General features: G+C 41.2%; 1 protein-coding gene across 26 annotated transcripts in view; it reads right to left on the reverse strand.

Annotated features, from left to right (window-relative positions):
• NRXN3 (neurexin 3) overlaps window positions 1-15,227 on the reverse strand; it is a 967,067-nt gene that overhangs the window by 770,032 nt on the left and 181,808 nt on the right. Inside the window, exon 1 of one of the 26 annotated variants that reach the window (XM_033061714.2) lies at window positions 13,466-13,597. The exons of 24 other annotated variants lie outside the window; for them this stretch is intronic. The gene's annotated coding sequence lies outside the window, so the exon portion shown is untranslated. Of the gene's footprint in view, window positions 1-13,315; window positions 13,426-13,465; window positions 13,598-15,227 lie in introns of those variants that run through there. One more of the 26 variants, XM_033061713.1, reaches the window with a different exon arrangement.

Here is a 15,227-nt window from a genome sequence, read left to right on the forward strand (position 1 = left end):
GAAGAGGAGAAACAAGAAAGCCTTGCAAATTTTTATTTACAATACCAATTATCACAGATCTTCCCATTCTAGTTCCACCTCTAAAGCTTGCCTCTATTTCCATGGCTCTAGCAAATAATGCACAATATCAGATCTCAAAAGACCACTTAGATCACACCACAGGCCTCTGTGCTGTACCAAAAAGTTTTCCATTATCACCATCCTCAAAAAGAGAGCTGAGATGCACAAAAGATACAAAAGACAACAGAAGGACTTCAAGCACAAGTAGTAAGAATATTGGGAGAAAAAGATTCAGAGAAAAAAAAAACCCAAAGTTCAGCATTTCCATCATCCATGCGTCAGGAAGCAAAAGTTAGTCATTTTATCATCTCCAAACTAAACAAGTTACACTCCACTCCCAACAAAGTATAACTAGCACTGGTTATCAAAGAGTTCTTGCTCTATCCTTAAGATCTAAAAGGTCCAGAATACAATGTACTACTTGCAAAAATACCTAACAGCACAATCACTGATTTAAAAAAAAAAAAAAAAAGAAACAAAAAAAAAAGGAATGGGTCCAAGAGAAAATGAAGTGAGGAAGAGCCTTGAAGCATAATTTGAAGAAAGTAGAGGCCAAAGGTAGAAAGAGAAAAGCAAACATCTGGAGACACTTTAAAACAGGACAGCAGAGTGAGATTGCTTTCTGCCTTGCTCATAAAGGCTCCCAGACCATCTCTTTGCTTTTTGCTTTGACTGCTTCTTTTTGCCAAAGATCTTGTTTTCCTTCTTGTCATCATTGTGGGCTTTTTCCCCTCTTTCTCCCTCAGAGCAGCTGTCACATTTGCTCAGGTCTCATGAACTGCTGTGCTGCGGGTGCGTGTGATTAATTACACCGTTAGCCTTCATTAAGTCAGTGGATTGGCACTCGGGTAGAGAGGCAGCAGGACCAGAAGGAGAAGCTATTGAGAGCCAGCAGGATCTGTGTCCCACAGTGTGTGTGGTTTTTTTGACGTGTGAGGCTTTTGTCCTCAAAAAGAGCAATATCTGAGTGGTTTTTTAATGCTTTGATAAACCACAAAGCTTCTGCCTCACTGCATGCCAGGCTCAGTGAAAAAATAAAATAAAATAAGAAATAAAAAAAAAAAAACCAAGGTCCTGGAAGATTTTACTACCCCAAATATCTTGCTGCTGTTGCCTACTTGGTTTTGTGCAGAGGAAATCAAATAAGCTAGTGTACTGATCATGCCACTTTAAAGATATAAACAAGAATTCCCAGACAGGGCAGTCTGCTTTCCTTTAGGATCACCAAATACAGCTAAAATGCTTCTGTTCCACACAGCCCAGGGGAAAGAGCATTGTGAGAGGCAAAAGAGACTCCACTTTGTTCATTCCAGGCCATCAGCTTCTCCCACACAAGGGCATAGGACATGTTCTCTAGTGCTCAAAGATCAAAGAGAAAACTCTGTTTCTATTCAAATTGCACATATTCATCTCAGCTGTTTCTACCTGGCTGGAGCTTAACCAGTAACTGAGACCGAGTTTTCAGTACTTTACAGGATATAATTGCAGCCTAAAATCTTCATAGTTCTGCTAATAACTCTTCACTCTGCACTACTGAAAAGAATACAGTTCCTAAAAGTTATGACATGTCATTGTTTTCTTTGGAACGATTCACTAAAGATGATGTTGGAATTTCTTCTCAAAAGCTCTCCAGCTGAGAACACAGAAATTCAGTTTTTGACATGATGATAATGTGTTTTACTAGTCATTGATGAACACTCTCTGCAAGAGGATTCAAATTTAGGAAATAGGGTAGAGTTTGACAACTCTAGTTATATCATGTGGTTTAATAAACAGAGAAGACTAAAACTAAATTTCTCCAAATTTTATTTTTGTTTTAGTCATCACAGGGAAAAAAAATCCCAAATGAATACACTTACAGCTCATTCTTTGCAATTTCAAATCTCATAAATTTGGTTTACCACAATTGTAAATTTTGCTATACAGCAGAGAACTAGGGGTATCACAGTTCCCATTGCCAGCTACACCAAATGACTGAATAATGTATGATGACTGAAGGATGTAGCCAAATTACAACTTAAATTACTCCAGACTAGCCTCAAGGACCCCAGAATAAGCAGAATCCATTGACTCCATTTGAGCAAGAAGACAGCAAAATGTCTCTCTGGGGAAGGGGCAAAAGTGACTCAACATGGGGAGCTTCAACAGATTGTTTGAGAGACAGAGAGATCAGATAAAAGTCCAATAGAGTAGATGCTGTAAGAGGATTAGAGCAAGCGGATTAGAAGCCTTGAGAATACAAAGATCATCAGACTCATGATTCCTCTTTAAACATAATCAGGAACAAGTATCCCAACTTCCCCTGCCCACTAACAATGCTCCACGTCCTTATTTGCTCTCTCCCTCCTCTTCTGCTTCCCAATCTCCCTTTCAATCATTTTATGTTCCTGAGAAGTTATTAACATCACATGATGGACTTTCATGAAGTCAAGTAGAAGTTTCTAGAGATGTGGCAGGATCTTCTTAGGCTAGGAGCAGCAGGAAGACTATGAATCTGGCCAAGGACATCCCAAAAACCTCAGGTCCTGATAAAAGCTGATCTTTGGTGGGTGGCAAGCAGGAATGCCAGATACCAGGGAGAATGCAGACCCTAAATGGATGAGGTCAAGAACGTATCTGCTTTTCCAAACATTCTGCTCTCAAAAAACCCACTGTTTACATGACAGCATCACCTGTGTGTTACACTACCTTCACCTCTCTTTAAAGTAATTTAGCAATGGCTGAAGTGCCCACCAGCATCCACTGAATAACCTTCATCAAGTTACACAATACTGCTCCTTACTCCCAATGTTGAATCCATCCAGTTTGGACTGTACTGAAAACATTTATCCACAGGATTTTTCCAATAATCTTCTAAGTGGTTTTACAGATCTAAGTGCTGGGAAAAGATCACTATGTACTGAGGACCAGCACCAGGAAGCTATGAAATTTATCCACAAAGTATGCATGTTTGACATTTGCTTAATTTGTCAATATAAACCCACAGGCATTTAAAGGCACAGCATGAAATATACTATTCACAGGACCAGCCAAACTATGGAAAGCAAGAGTTTAAATAAACAACTGTGCATATGCTATAGGCTGAAATAAACATAATATTTTCCAAACAATTATGAATCAACTCTTAAGTTTGTATGTAATTCCTGTGCTGTAAAAACATCTGACAATCAAATAATCAAATCAAATATAGCAATCCACCCAACACCACTTGAATCATGTCACCATCAATTTCACAGGGCCTACAAAAGACTCAAACACTCTAGAAGCACTCATTGTTGAAATGAATCACGAAGTCAACCTACATTGACTCCATGAACATAAATATACACGTGCATGGCAAAGCACCTCAGCTAATGTCACATGGCAAATCTCCTACATACTAAGTCATAGGCTCCAGAATGGGAGGTTTCCATCTTCTCCAAATCAACTGCATTTTGATTCATCATACTTAGCTCTGAGTATTGCCTCTGAGCTCCTTATGACCTCTCCTTATGCTTTCCAAACTGATCTGCAGTTCAGGTCACATAGAATCATGGCATATGTTCCAGACCACTGTCTATGGACCTTCTCTCCTAAAGCCTGGGTTTTTGTGTTTTGTGTTTGTAAGCAAAAATAAGTAGATCTTTAATTCCATTCAGTAGAAGTCATAAATCACCACCCACCCTTTGTTCTGTGGAGAACTTTGGTGTCAAATGAGAAAAGTGGTAAAACACCCATCAGGAGGTTTCTGCAATCAGAAGGTTTGGTCCATGCCCATCCCTTATCAGAGGAATTCAATTGTTTACCACAATAATTTAAAATATACACGTGTCACTTCGACTTTGCACATGATCTCTGGCTACTCACCTCTTCGCGACAGCGCCTGATGTTTGGCCTTCCTCCACAGAACAAAGAATAATGCGGTACCAAGATTTTCACATGGTTTTCACCAATCAGCCCCACCAGCTTGTTGGGTTTTCTCTTCAGTCCCAGCAACAGGGCTGTGTGGCTGCATGCCTGCAAACCCTGGCTAGCTTCCCCCTGCAATCCCTCACACCTGCCTTCAGTCAGTTTGCCATGACAGGCTTGACACCTGGCTGGGGGCAAGAGAAATCCTGCCCATTACAAACAGAGCCCTCAGCCAAACACATACTTCTCTTCCAACATACTGAGAAAGGAGAAAACCCAGCTCCTGCTACTGGTGTCCCCTCCCCAAGATGACCCAAGTTTCCTCACTAGCTGTGACACTGCCACACACATCAGAAACATCCATGCAGCACTCCAGGGGCTGTAGAAAACAGCAGTGTTACTAGCACAAATGAGAGGCTGACAACAGAAAAGATTCCTCTGCTCCAACTCTTATGACAACTGAACAGAGAAGATTCAAGTAGCCCCTGCAGCCTTGTTCCAGTCTCTCATCCTGATGAAAAAAGTACAAAACAGGGAAATAACGAGAAACAATGATAGAAAATCAACTAGAATCTCACAGAGCAGCTAAACTAGCTGGATGCAGTGAAAGTAAATTCAGCTGTTATGTAGGGATATAATATAGTTCCCCCGAACTACCCAAGAAGTTATTCCTTCCAACACAAAAATATAAATTAGATGATCTTCCACTGAAAATGAGATTTTTGCTAAAGCCAGAGGCAGACAGCAGAGTTATAAAATGCAGGAATGCCATGATGCCCTCAACAAAAAACTACAGTTGTCAATGCAAGCAGAATTTCTGAAGATATGTCCTACTAGGGCAGGTGATGAGGGACCAATTAGAAGAAAGTAAATGAGATCTGCACAGGAAAGGGCCATTTTGTTTTGAACTTAGAACTCTGGAAACTGCTTTGCCAATGCACCCAAACCTAACCCACTCCCTGAGACTTTGATAATTAAGCTGTCCTCTACACCCCTCAGGTTTCAACTTAAACATCCCTGCTAGTACAGCAGTTTATACACCTGAAACATCCACCAACTGCTGAACTACATAGCAATGTGTAAAACATTGCAAGTTTGAGCTTGCGTACATTTAAGGAACTAATATTTGATCTGTGAAGGCCAGCACCTCAGAGATGAAGTAGTGCATTATCTTAATCTACATCTTTGCTGATAATCTGCTTTATATCCTCCAGGAAGCTCTTCTTTTTTCTGGATGCAGTGGGAAGTAAAATAAAAATATTAAAAAATAATTAAAGAAAAAACCAAAAAAGGAAAAATAAAATTTAAAAACCCCAATGCATTTGTCAGAGGGATATCACTCATGAACTTAATAAATGTAGAAGAGAGAATAAGACAGCAATTGCCAAAAAATAAAACATTGTCTCCAATGACCTGCCATGATGAAGGGGAGGTAAGGATCCCTGAAATCCATCTAAACTCACCTGCTTTTAACCACTGCGGAAGGAGCTGTGCTGACAGACTCCCATCTGCTGGTAGATCAGATACTACAAAATACACATCAAAAAACCCCACCTTATTAGAAGAAAGTTATGCATGTGGCTCTATATGCACAGATCTCATCTAAGGCTGGCAAGCCTAGGGATTCCCCAGGACATTCTCATCTGTCCCCAGTACTATCACTTTGCAGTTGCAGATGGAGGGTTTATTTACAGCTCAAGGGAAGCACTTCGATGAACAGCTCTAAATAACTTAGTGAACCATAAACCATTGTCCTGAAGCAAGATCCCCAGAATCTGTCCTGAAACCTAGTCCATAGTAACTGAACTTTCCTACAACTTTTTTTGTTGCTCCTTAATCCACAGGGGAATGAAACGGTTGCAGCTTTATCACCCTGTTGCTAAACTGTCCTTCCATAAGCAGCTCTTATCTACAGAGTCTCTCCACCCTCAGTAGTTAAGTCTCTTAGTATCCTGCAGCCTTCATTCACATCAGTCAGGTTAATAAACCCCTTCCCAGTACAGCCCCAAGTCTTGTTTGATGGCTCCCTCTGAGGTATTATGCACATATAAACTCCAAAGATTTTCCACAGGAGACTATGATGGGAGATAGGCTTGCAGAGAGTGAAGGATTCTTTATTGCCCCATTAAAGACAGAAATCTGTGGCTGCAATTTACTGAACAGTGAGACATGCAAGAAATAAAATTTGTCCAAACACCACAAACAGCAAATGACCCAATCTGGGCACCTATCAAGGGGAAAAAAATACTTCAGCTCAACAGCTGTCACGGCAGGACAGGAGTTATTCCAGATGAAAAGCAACCAGACCCTAATAAAAAAAAATACCTCCTATGCAGAGGGAACAGAAGACAGAGAAGGACATAATAAGCACATAGGGAGAAGAATTCCTTTGGCATGGGCAAAGACAGATCTGTAACAGGCTGGTAATTACACGGTAATTGTATATGAGAACAGTATCTTACAAATTCAAACCTCTGACAAAATCCCAACCAGATCCCATGATCTGTTATCACTCTCCTCCGTAGTTTGTACTGAACTGAAGCAGTAGAACTCAATCTATAGGGCACAGAACAGTAAAGCAGGAACTCAAGGCTGTTCCTGCAAATCTCCTGGAATATTCTGGCTAAGCCAATTCCTCTCCTCATGCCTGGGTTTCACTGTACACAGAGCAGGCTCACAACACGTTTTTATGAAGCATTTTCTATCACAGAAAAGTTTCTTATTCCTTAGAGAGTTAAGAAGTATTATACTTCCAGGTTTTCATATCACATGAAGCATTATTTAGTCTTTTTATTATCTAGTTTGGGAGCAGCAAAAGCAGAATAAATGCAGCAAGCATTTGGCCTGTCCCCTCTGTACGGGATAAAAAAAATCCCAAGCCCTTGCATTTATGAAAATTGTCTCTTGATCCAAAAAAAACCTAGAATCTTTCCTGAAATTTTGTCATTGTGTGGTAGGGTCACCTGGCAACAGTCAGAGAAAGCAGGAGCTGAGCTTTTTCACGAGTCATGGCTCAGCACAGTTGTGCTTCAGGGGAAGCACTGGAGGGCCCAGGCAGCTGAGAACAAACCTGGTCTTATCCGGGAGGGGGCACTGGTAATACACAGTAGCCAAATCGTCAGCCTATCAAACACCAAAATGACAGAAAACTAATATTAAATGAAAATAATATATTTTAGCAATTTGATAATTTGTAAAATTAAACACAGCCTTCTCCTAAACTAACACAGGTAAGCCTTCTGCACTTTTGTAGAACCAAGCATATTTCCTAGCAATGGATCTGTAAAAGCTACCAGGTACCAGTACTTGGCTAGCAGTGAGCAGACAGAGCAGTTTACTAAATATAGATATCATGGCTGCTGCCCACAGAGGCACTCAACAAACTCTGTGCAGGTTCCTTGCACAGACACCAGCATGCAGTGATGCAAAAACTTTTCCATACCACCTTCTGTTCCCAAACCTAACAGCCTGGAGAAGACATCACTCTGAGTACTGAGACTTCTAAAACTGAAACATCAGAAAAAAAAATCTGGACACAGCAAGTACATTCACTAAGGCACCATGATGAGATTTTCCCTTGTAGAGCAATGTATCTCAGCAATGTACATATGTTTTCACCAAATGGATTTTTCTCTAGACTCCTCCCACACTCCTCATCCCTTACAGCTATGGGCTGTGACAAAGCATATTAAGGTATGAGACCCAGTGAACACCTAAAAGGCAGACTTCTAAAAGAAAATACCGAACATGCATGTTTCCATGCATGTAAAAAATGTATGTCCTAGAATTTGGGAATACAGACTTCTATCAGCCAGTTGTTAATCTTGGACACCTTTCTATATTGAACTCCGTGAAGTTTATGCTCCCTTGTATCTCCTTCCTTTCTCTTTTTGTCGCCTGAAGCTCCTCAGGCCAGAATAATTTTGTTGCCTCCACTGCAAAATTGGGGTTTGGCCTGTATGCAAAAATGGCTCAAGCCAGGACATGGAGGGTAAGGGGGCATGAGGGGTGTCAGATATTACACTAGGCTAGGGGTGACTTAGAAGTGATCATCCAAGCAATTCAAGTTTAAACCACGTAAGCCCAGTTCTAGCTTTTCCGAGAGACTGCAACATCTCACTCCAAATACCTGACAAGGTCCCAAAAGCAAGGCTGCTATAGAAGATAACAGGAGGCTCATCGGCTTGCCCTGCTTTCAGCAGCTCAGACACAGAGGACCTGTTTCATCTCAAGCCTCTGACAGCCCCAGCAGCCTCACTTGCCAAATCTTGCACTAACCAGCTCCAGGTGTCTCTCCTCACTGCACAGGAGAATGCTGCCCTTTAGAACAAGGACAACTCCTCATATATAGCCTGAGTACCAGCACTCAGGAAATGTTTTGGTTGTATAACAACAAACATACCGCCATTCAGGAGCTCAGATCTGGATAGCCTGGCCAGTCATCCTGCTTTGGGGGCGGGGATGGCTTCTCCCTGCTCTGTCAGCCCAGGGCCCCAGAGAGGAGAGAAAGCAGGTGACGATGTGATATCTGCCAACTACCTCAGGCTTGCAGCACAGGTGGGCAGTTTTGATTTCATCCAGCAGAGGGCAATACTAACATAGGAAAGAAAAAGTAAACCACAGTGTTTCTTGCACTAAAATAAACAAGCAAAGGAATTAAAGATCCTGATCTTGCAGCACTGAACACAGAACAAAGCACTTGAATAGTACATGAGTTCATTCCAGTAAAAATGCTTCTGCAGTCTGGCCCTGTCATGTAGGTTGCCCTACACAACCATTTTCAGCTGTTTTGGGTAAGATTTTTTACTGTTCTGATTAAAACAGACAAGAGATGGTCTGTGTTGGTCACAGCAGAAATAAAAACCAATCTTTTTTGTTGTTCATTAATAAAGAAACTCCTACATTCCACGCAACTTTAGTCTGCATATATGATAAGGCCCAAAAGATCAATGCTTCATCATTCTCCCTAAACTAGTTTGATACAGACTATTTCTTACAGACAAAGAGATAAAATGTACCAGCATTCAATTGTATTTGTAATGGAATTGCCTCATGCTTGTTAGGACCTGAAATTAACTTTCTATGACCAAAGCTGCCACACAGACACTCAATCACAGATTTCTAAAACCTGTGACAGTACTATCCCAAATTGTACTATGATAGCATCCTTCCACAGTAAGTTTGAGAAATTAAATCCATGTATTTTTTAAAAATATTTTTCCCTCTTTTATAAATCAAAATCTTTGCTTCTGTAACTTTTCCATCCCATGACTTTAAGATAATTCAGAAACATAACTAAGTCTCACAACCTTTTCTTAAACTCAAGCAAACATCCTTCTTTAGAGACTGGGAAGTTGAGGCACATGACATGACAGTGGGTCTCCCCTAGATCGTAGATATCTGTAATGAAACAAGATGAGAACCTTTTCTGTAGCTCCAATCTTGTATTTTAAACATTTACCCATAGCGCTAATCATGCTTACTGGCAGAAGATTTTTTTTTTCTCTAAAGTCATCTATCATCAGATGATGGAGATGACAGATGGAGAGAAACTCTTCCTATTCACAGTGTTCTGCTATTATGTTTGTTTGCTTATAAACAAGACAAGATATTTTCTACTCTTTCATTCCTTTTGTTTACTTTTCCTTTCAACTAAACGAAAAAACACCCAGGACTATCTTACCAGATTTTTTTAAAAAAAATCAAATAATTTCCTCCAAGTATTTGACAAGCCAAGTCACACCATGACTGATCTCAATATTTAAAAATAGCATATTACACACAACTCAGTACTAGCTAAAACTAACATACTGAAATCTGTACACAACGAGCTGTTAAACCAGAAAGAAACACATCTTTTGCACCTAGGGAAATGTACTAGTGAATGTGCAATCTTAGTCCAAATTTCTATATGAATGCTTAGGTGCCCAGTTTCCTTGGACCTCTTTGGAAGTTCCAACATGTGTTACAAGTCAGATGACATTTCTTTGTGAATATGAGTCTTTCTTCTTCCTCTCTCACCCTTGCAGCCAGGCAGAGCCAATTCCACACAGCTCCTTCAGAGGTGTGAACTCTCTCAGTCTATCTGCTCTATGCAATGGTGACGTCTAAAAATTATGACCCTGTTTGTGGTCACAATTTTTTCTAAGGCAGAAAAGACAAATTTATTTAGGCACAGGGTTAGGTGTAGTCATGCACCAGAAAGAATACACAGCCTATTGTACACAGACACAGAGCTCCACACAGTAACAGCCTATTTACCACTACTCCCTGCATCAAGACTGGAAATGGACAATTGCACCACCTGTTGCCATGGATAATTTTTAAGTTATTATCACAAAAGCACATAAACAAAGGATCCTAAATGGCTAGGAACAAATAGGTCTGGATTGTGTCCCATGTCTCACAGCTACCCCAAAAAGCTTGTCTTGACTTGTCACCTTGACTTCAACATCTCCCTTTCAACACAAGGATGATATAACTTCTATACCCTAGCAATGACACTCAGACTTTGAATACTCTAGCTTATTCCTGCTGACATAAGATTTTGGAAATATGATATAACATTAAAGAAAGACTGGACATGGCCCTCAGCACCAGGGTCTACTGGACAAGGTGGTGGTTGGTCATACATTGGACTTGACCTCAAAGGTCTTTTCCAACCTGAGTATGTGATTATGCAATCAGAGTGCAGCAAGGAGAGGATGTATAGCTCTCAGTCAGAAGTGACCATTACACCAGTTAGGCCACCTTCGTTTAATGTTTGATAGAAAGATATTTCAGGGCATAGCTACATAAAATGCTGGAAATTTTTTTTACCACTAATACCCCTGAATCCTGCCACCCTGTAGCTCTAATCAACACTCTGACTCTGGAAGGCAACTAGAGCAGGGATTTCATGATAGCATTGCTTGTTCAAGTGTGACAGGTTTGTTTATAACAAAAGTAGTTTCTTATTTAAATAAGGTGTTTTCCTCCTACCACATAAAAGAGAACCAACCTGTAGCATCAGCACTTTCCCTGCCAGCAAATTAAAGTTCCCTTAGTAAGGCTGTAAGGATAGGATAATTGTGTTACCCTAAGAGAAGCTGTGAGACAACAGCACTCTGTGCACTGCTGAGGGAGGGCATGACATGGGCTGGAAAGAGAAGAACTGCTCTGTGTCCCCCTGACCCTCTCCAAGCTGATATGTTTGGTCACTGTCACAATTGGGATTATCCTCATTGTCATCTTCCAGCAGCATTAAGCTGTTAATTGACAATGAAGTAGCTATACGTTGGAAAAGAGGCTCAGTCTGAGACCTGGAAAACATCACACAGTATATATGGAGGAGCTTCTATGTCACCCACAAAAGCAAGCAACTCCTAAAGCTAAGTAGGTGATTTCAGATAACAAGCAGTCAGAATGCCTTCTGCACACAGTGCTGCAAATACATCTTGATTCAAGCACAGAGTCCATCAACCAACCCCATGTAGGACATCAGCACCCTTCCTTCACAGGGCAGGGATCCCAGAAATGAAGCAGTCACCTACCACCCCAGAGCTGCATCCCCACACAGTCCAGACACCGTGACAGTTCTGGCGCTTTCCCATCCCTGCTCCCTCCACGTCAGCCAGCACAGCCAGCACTCTCTTCCAGAAACCTGAGCTGGTGTGCAGCACCCCATGCCTGCTCCCGAGGGGCCAATAACACCTCAGCCAAGGCAGCCCAGCCAACCTCCCACCCAGCACATCCCAACACCAAAAGAAACTTCAGCTGAGGCAGGAAAATTTGAGGACTGTAGTACAACAGGGCATTTCTATGGACAACTCACATGATCAGTATGATTTTCTTTTCAGTTGCACTTTTTTAATCTCCTCTCTGTACAAGATATTTTCTTACAAACCCATTAACAGTTCCTAAACAAATACTACCATGTTTTTAAGCCAAACCAGTTTGCAGTTCTCTTGTCTGGCTAAACATAGTGAGTCCTCTCTCTACATAATATATGCATGTTCAGTAACTATTTTGAAAACTGCTCCAAGCTTCATTGCTTCAAGACAGATCATGCGATTTGTGTCCTACACGTGCAAAAGACTAATGCAAAGACTGAATTAATCAGACTTACATTTTAGAAGGCCAAATTCACAAATTACCAGGATACTAATATAAATATTAGCTGGGAAAACATGTTCTGAGTTTCAAGTGTAGAATACAACTAAGGTCATGGAGGTATCCCATTCTGTGAGCTTGAGTTTGCATTAGAGAAACAACTACGTTTACACATACACGCAGATACAAAAAAAAAAGTGTTGGATATATTGCCTTAACTATGGATGCTAAGGCAAAACAATACCTTACTACTACAGAAAATAGATCAGTAACTGAATGAAGCTGGAACAAAGGACAGGTGTCCACAGCTAATAAAATACAGACTTAAACAAATATTGTTGAAAGGCTCTTTGTATAGCTTTTGTATTTTAGTGTTTCTCTTTAAATTGTCTATAAGGCCAAGAGGGACAAGTGGCAGGGTATATTTAAGAAGCATGATTTATTTCCCTTTTAATTTTTAATTTCCCAGTAAAAGTGACAGTGTTATTGCTAGAAACTCACTTGCTCAGGGGCATTTTTGTAGTCTCCAGCTTTGCATGAATTCTCCCTAGAGATCTCAAGTTCCCCTGACTCTCATCTAGTAAACATCTGACTAAACTGCCTATTAGACAATAATGCCCTCCAGGCAGGAGGGGAAAACATAGCTCTGTTCCTCTGCAGCCTTCTCCCTCCACCCTCCCCAGTCCCCAACATCACACAGACAACATTGCAACAGCCGCCTGCTTCAGGAGAAAAGGTGACACAGGGTGAAGCCTACTTAAATGGGAACTGCTGTTTCCTAATGTTTTAGGCTAGTGTTTTTCCTTCCTCTCTGGCTAGCAAGGACAATCCTGGGGTTAACCATTTAGTTCCCATCGCTCACCAGGCATTCTACAAACTGGCAAATTCAAAGCCCTCCGAGAGGGGCTGGAGAAGACACAGCAGGAGACAAATATCAAACATGCCCCGAAAACAAAGAAACCAGCCTTGCATTCCCAGCATTAAATGTTCTCTGGCAAACCCAGCCTCACACACAAAAAGGATTCCTGCTGGCCTCTCATCTGCCAGGGCTTATGTATCAGAACAAGAACCCAGCAGGAAAGAGTCAGAAGGTCTCTCCCCATCTTTTACCCTCTTGCAAAAATAACAGTTCTCCAATGGACTGAATATTTTCAAGAGGAGGGAAAACCTCTGCAGAAGTGAGGACAGCAGCAATGACTTTTCCACAGCTCTGTAGCTGTGCATGGGGGATTTATCTGCCAGCAATACAAGCATTTGCATCCCAAACCACACTTACCATCACCATTCCTGAGCAACTTGGTGTTGGGTGCCTTCCCTCCTTGTGCTGATATGCACTTTCCTTCACATTCCTGAAGTGAATTGCTCCCCACCGAGAAGCCTCAAACAGAAAGCTTTAGAATTCATGATTTTTTTTCCTCTGTCCTACCTTGCTGGAGAGCATCCAGGATTTACAGTGATGGGGTTGAATTCTTCTCTCTAAAGTAACAGCAGTGAGGATAAAGGAGAAAGACCCACAAAAGGGAGCTCAGAATCTAGCCACTAGCTTTCTGTGCCCTGGATCAGGCAGGGATGCAAATGCTGCATGGAGAGTCACTTTGCTCAACGCAGAAAAGAGAGAGTGCTTCATGCAGCAGGAGCATCTCCGGCTGGTAGCCTCCAAAACAAACAGTACTGGGGATGAAAGAACCATGCCCTTTACGCTGCTCATGCAGTACACATTTGCCATAATCTTCCCAACACACACTTCTATTAAGTGCCACAAAAAGAAAAGACATCTCAAACTCCACAAACCAATATGCATATGCATTACAGCGCAGCAGTTTAGAATTGAACTGGCAGTGAAACAGACTTACTGGATCAGTTATTTTATATCTGATTTCAATTATTCTGCTATGCAAGGAGGTGAAGGTCACAGAACAATTTAGTGCCAGGGCTGCAGATCGCTCCCAGGTGACTGACAACTAAGCCCTCCTCCCCTCCAGCCCCGGCCTATCTCTGAATTACCCAAGAGCACAGGAGTCTCTTATCAGCAAATGACAGATGCAAGTGGGTCCCCAGAATGGAGAAATAAAAAAGAGAAAACGAGGGTCCCCCAGGTTCTGGGGAGGATGAGAGGTTGCTGGGGATATCACTTCTTACTATCTACTAGTCTTATTTTTCATTAAATTACACAGAACAAACACATTTGGCTATTAAGCAAAAAGGCACCAAGGGACCCAAAGAAGACAAATTAATTCCTGATTTATGAACAGAAAATGCAATAACCATAAGGGGAAATCAGCATATTGCTCATGTACCAAATGATCATTTCATAGACAAAACTGGGAATAAATCCAAGAATAAAGAATAAAAGCAGCAGGGCTGTGGTTGTAATGTTGGGGGTCTAATCCAGAAAGGAATGTTATGGAGAGCACTATTAATTCACCTGGAGGAATAACAATATCACTGGAAAACAGACTAGCAGGGCTAACCCAGGCCAAAGGTTTTCATAATCTTAATATCAGCAAGAATTTTGAAGGTATGTTCACACACTTAGACATGACTAAATGTGTGCATAATGTTTTTAACTTCCCATAGCATCTTCTGCTTTTGTAGTCCTCACCCTCTCATACCTCCAACAGCGAATCAGAATCCTGTTTACAACTTTCTATTACTCCATGCTGACTTCCACATACGGATCTACTACAAGGATCCTGCAATTCTACACCAAGTGCTGAGCTATGGCAAACTTAACTGTGATCTAACTAGACAAAGTTAAGTGCCAGGTAAGATGCACAGGGATCTGGGAAAAGCACTTACTCTTAACAGCTGAAGGACTGAATAAGAAAGAACTCAGGGCTGAGGAAACAGCAACTACATCAGTCTTACCTGTGTCAGCCACGGAGAGGCTGTCACACACTAAGAGTATTGAACAGTACCAGTCCCAATACAGACCCCAAAGGGACACCACTTCTTACTGATCTGCATTTGGATGTCTAGATTTTGACTGCAACCCTTTCAATGCAGTCATCCAGTGAATAGTCTACCCATTAAATCCATATTTACTGCTTCAATCACTAAAAACCTTTTAAAGCTGAAACAAGAAAAAAAAGCAATTAAAAATAGTACAAAACCCTGACACATATCATATTTGAAAATAATTTCAAGCTGGCATAGCCCAGCAGGAATGATCATTTAGGCCACATCTG

Source organism: Catharus ustulatus, chromosome 6 (assembly GCF_009819885.2).
Source record: "Catharus ustulatus isolate bCatUst1 chromosome 6, bCatUst1.pri.v2, whole genome shotgun sequence".
Classification (NCBI taxonomy): Eukaryota; Metazoa; Chordata; class Aves; order Passeriformes; family Turdidae; genus Catharus; species Catharus ustulatus.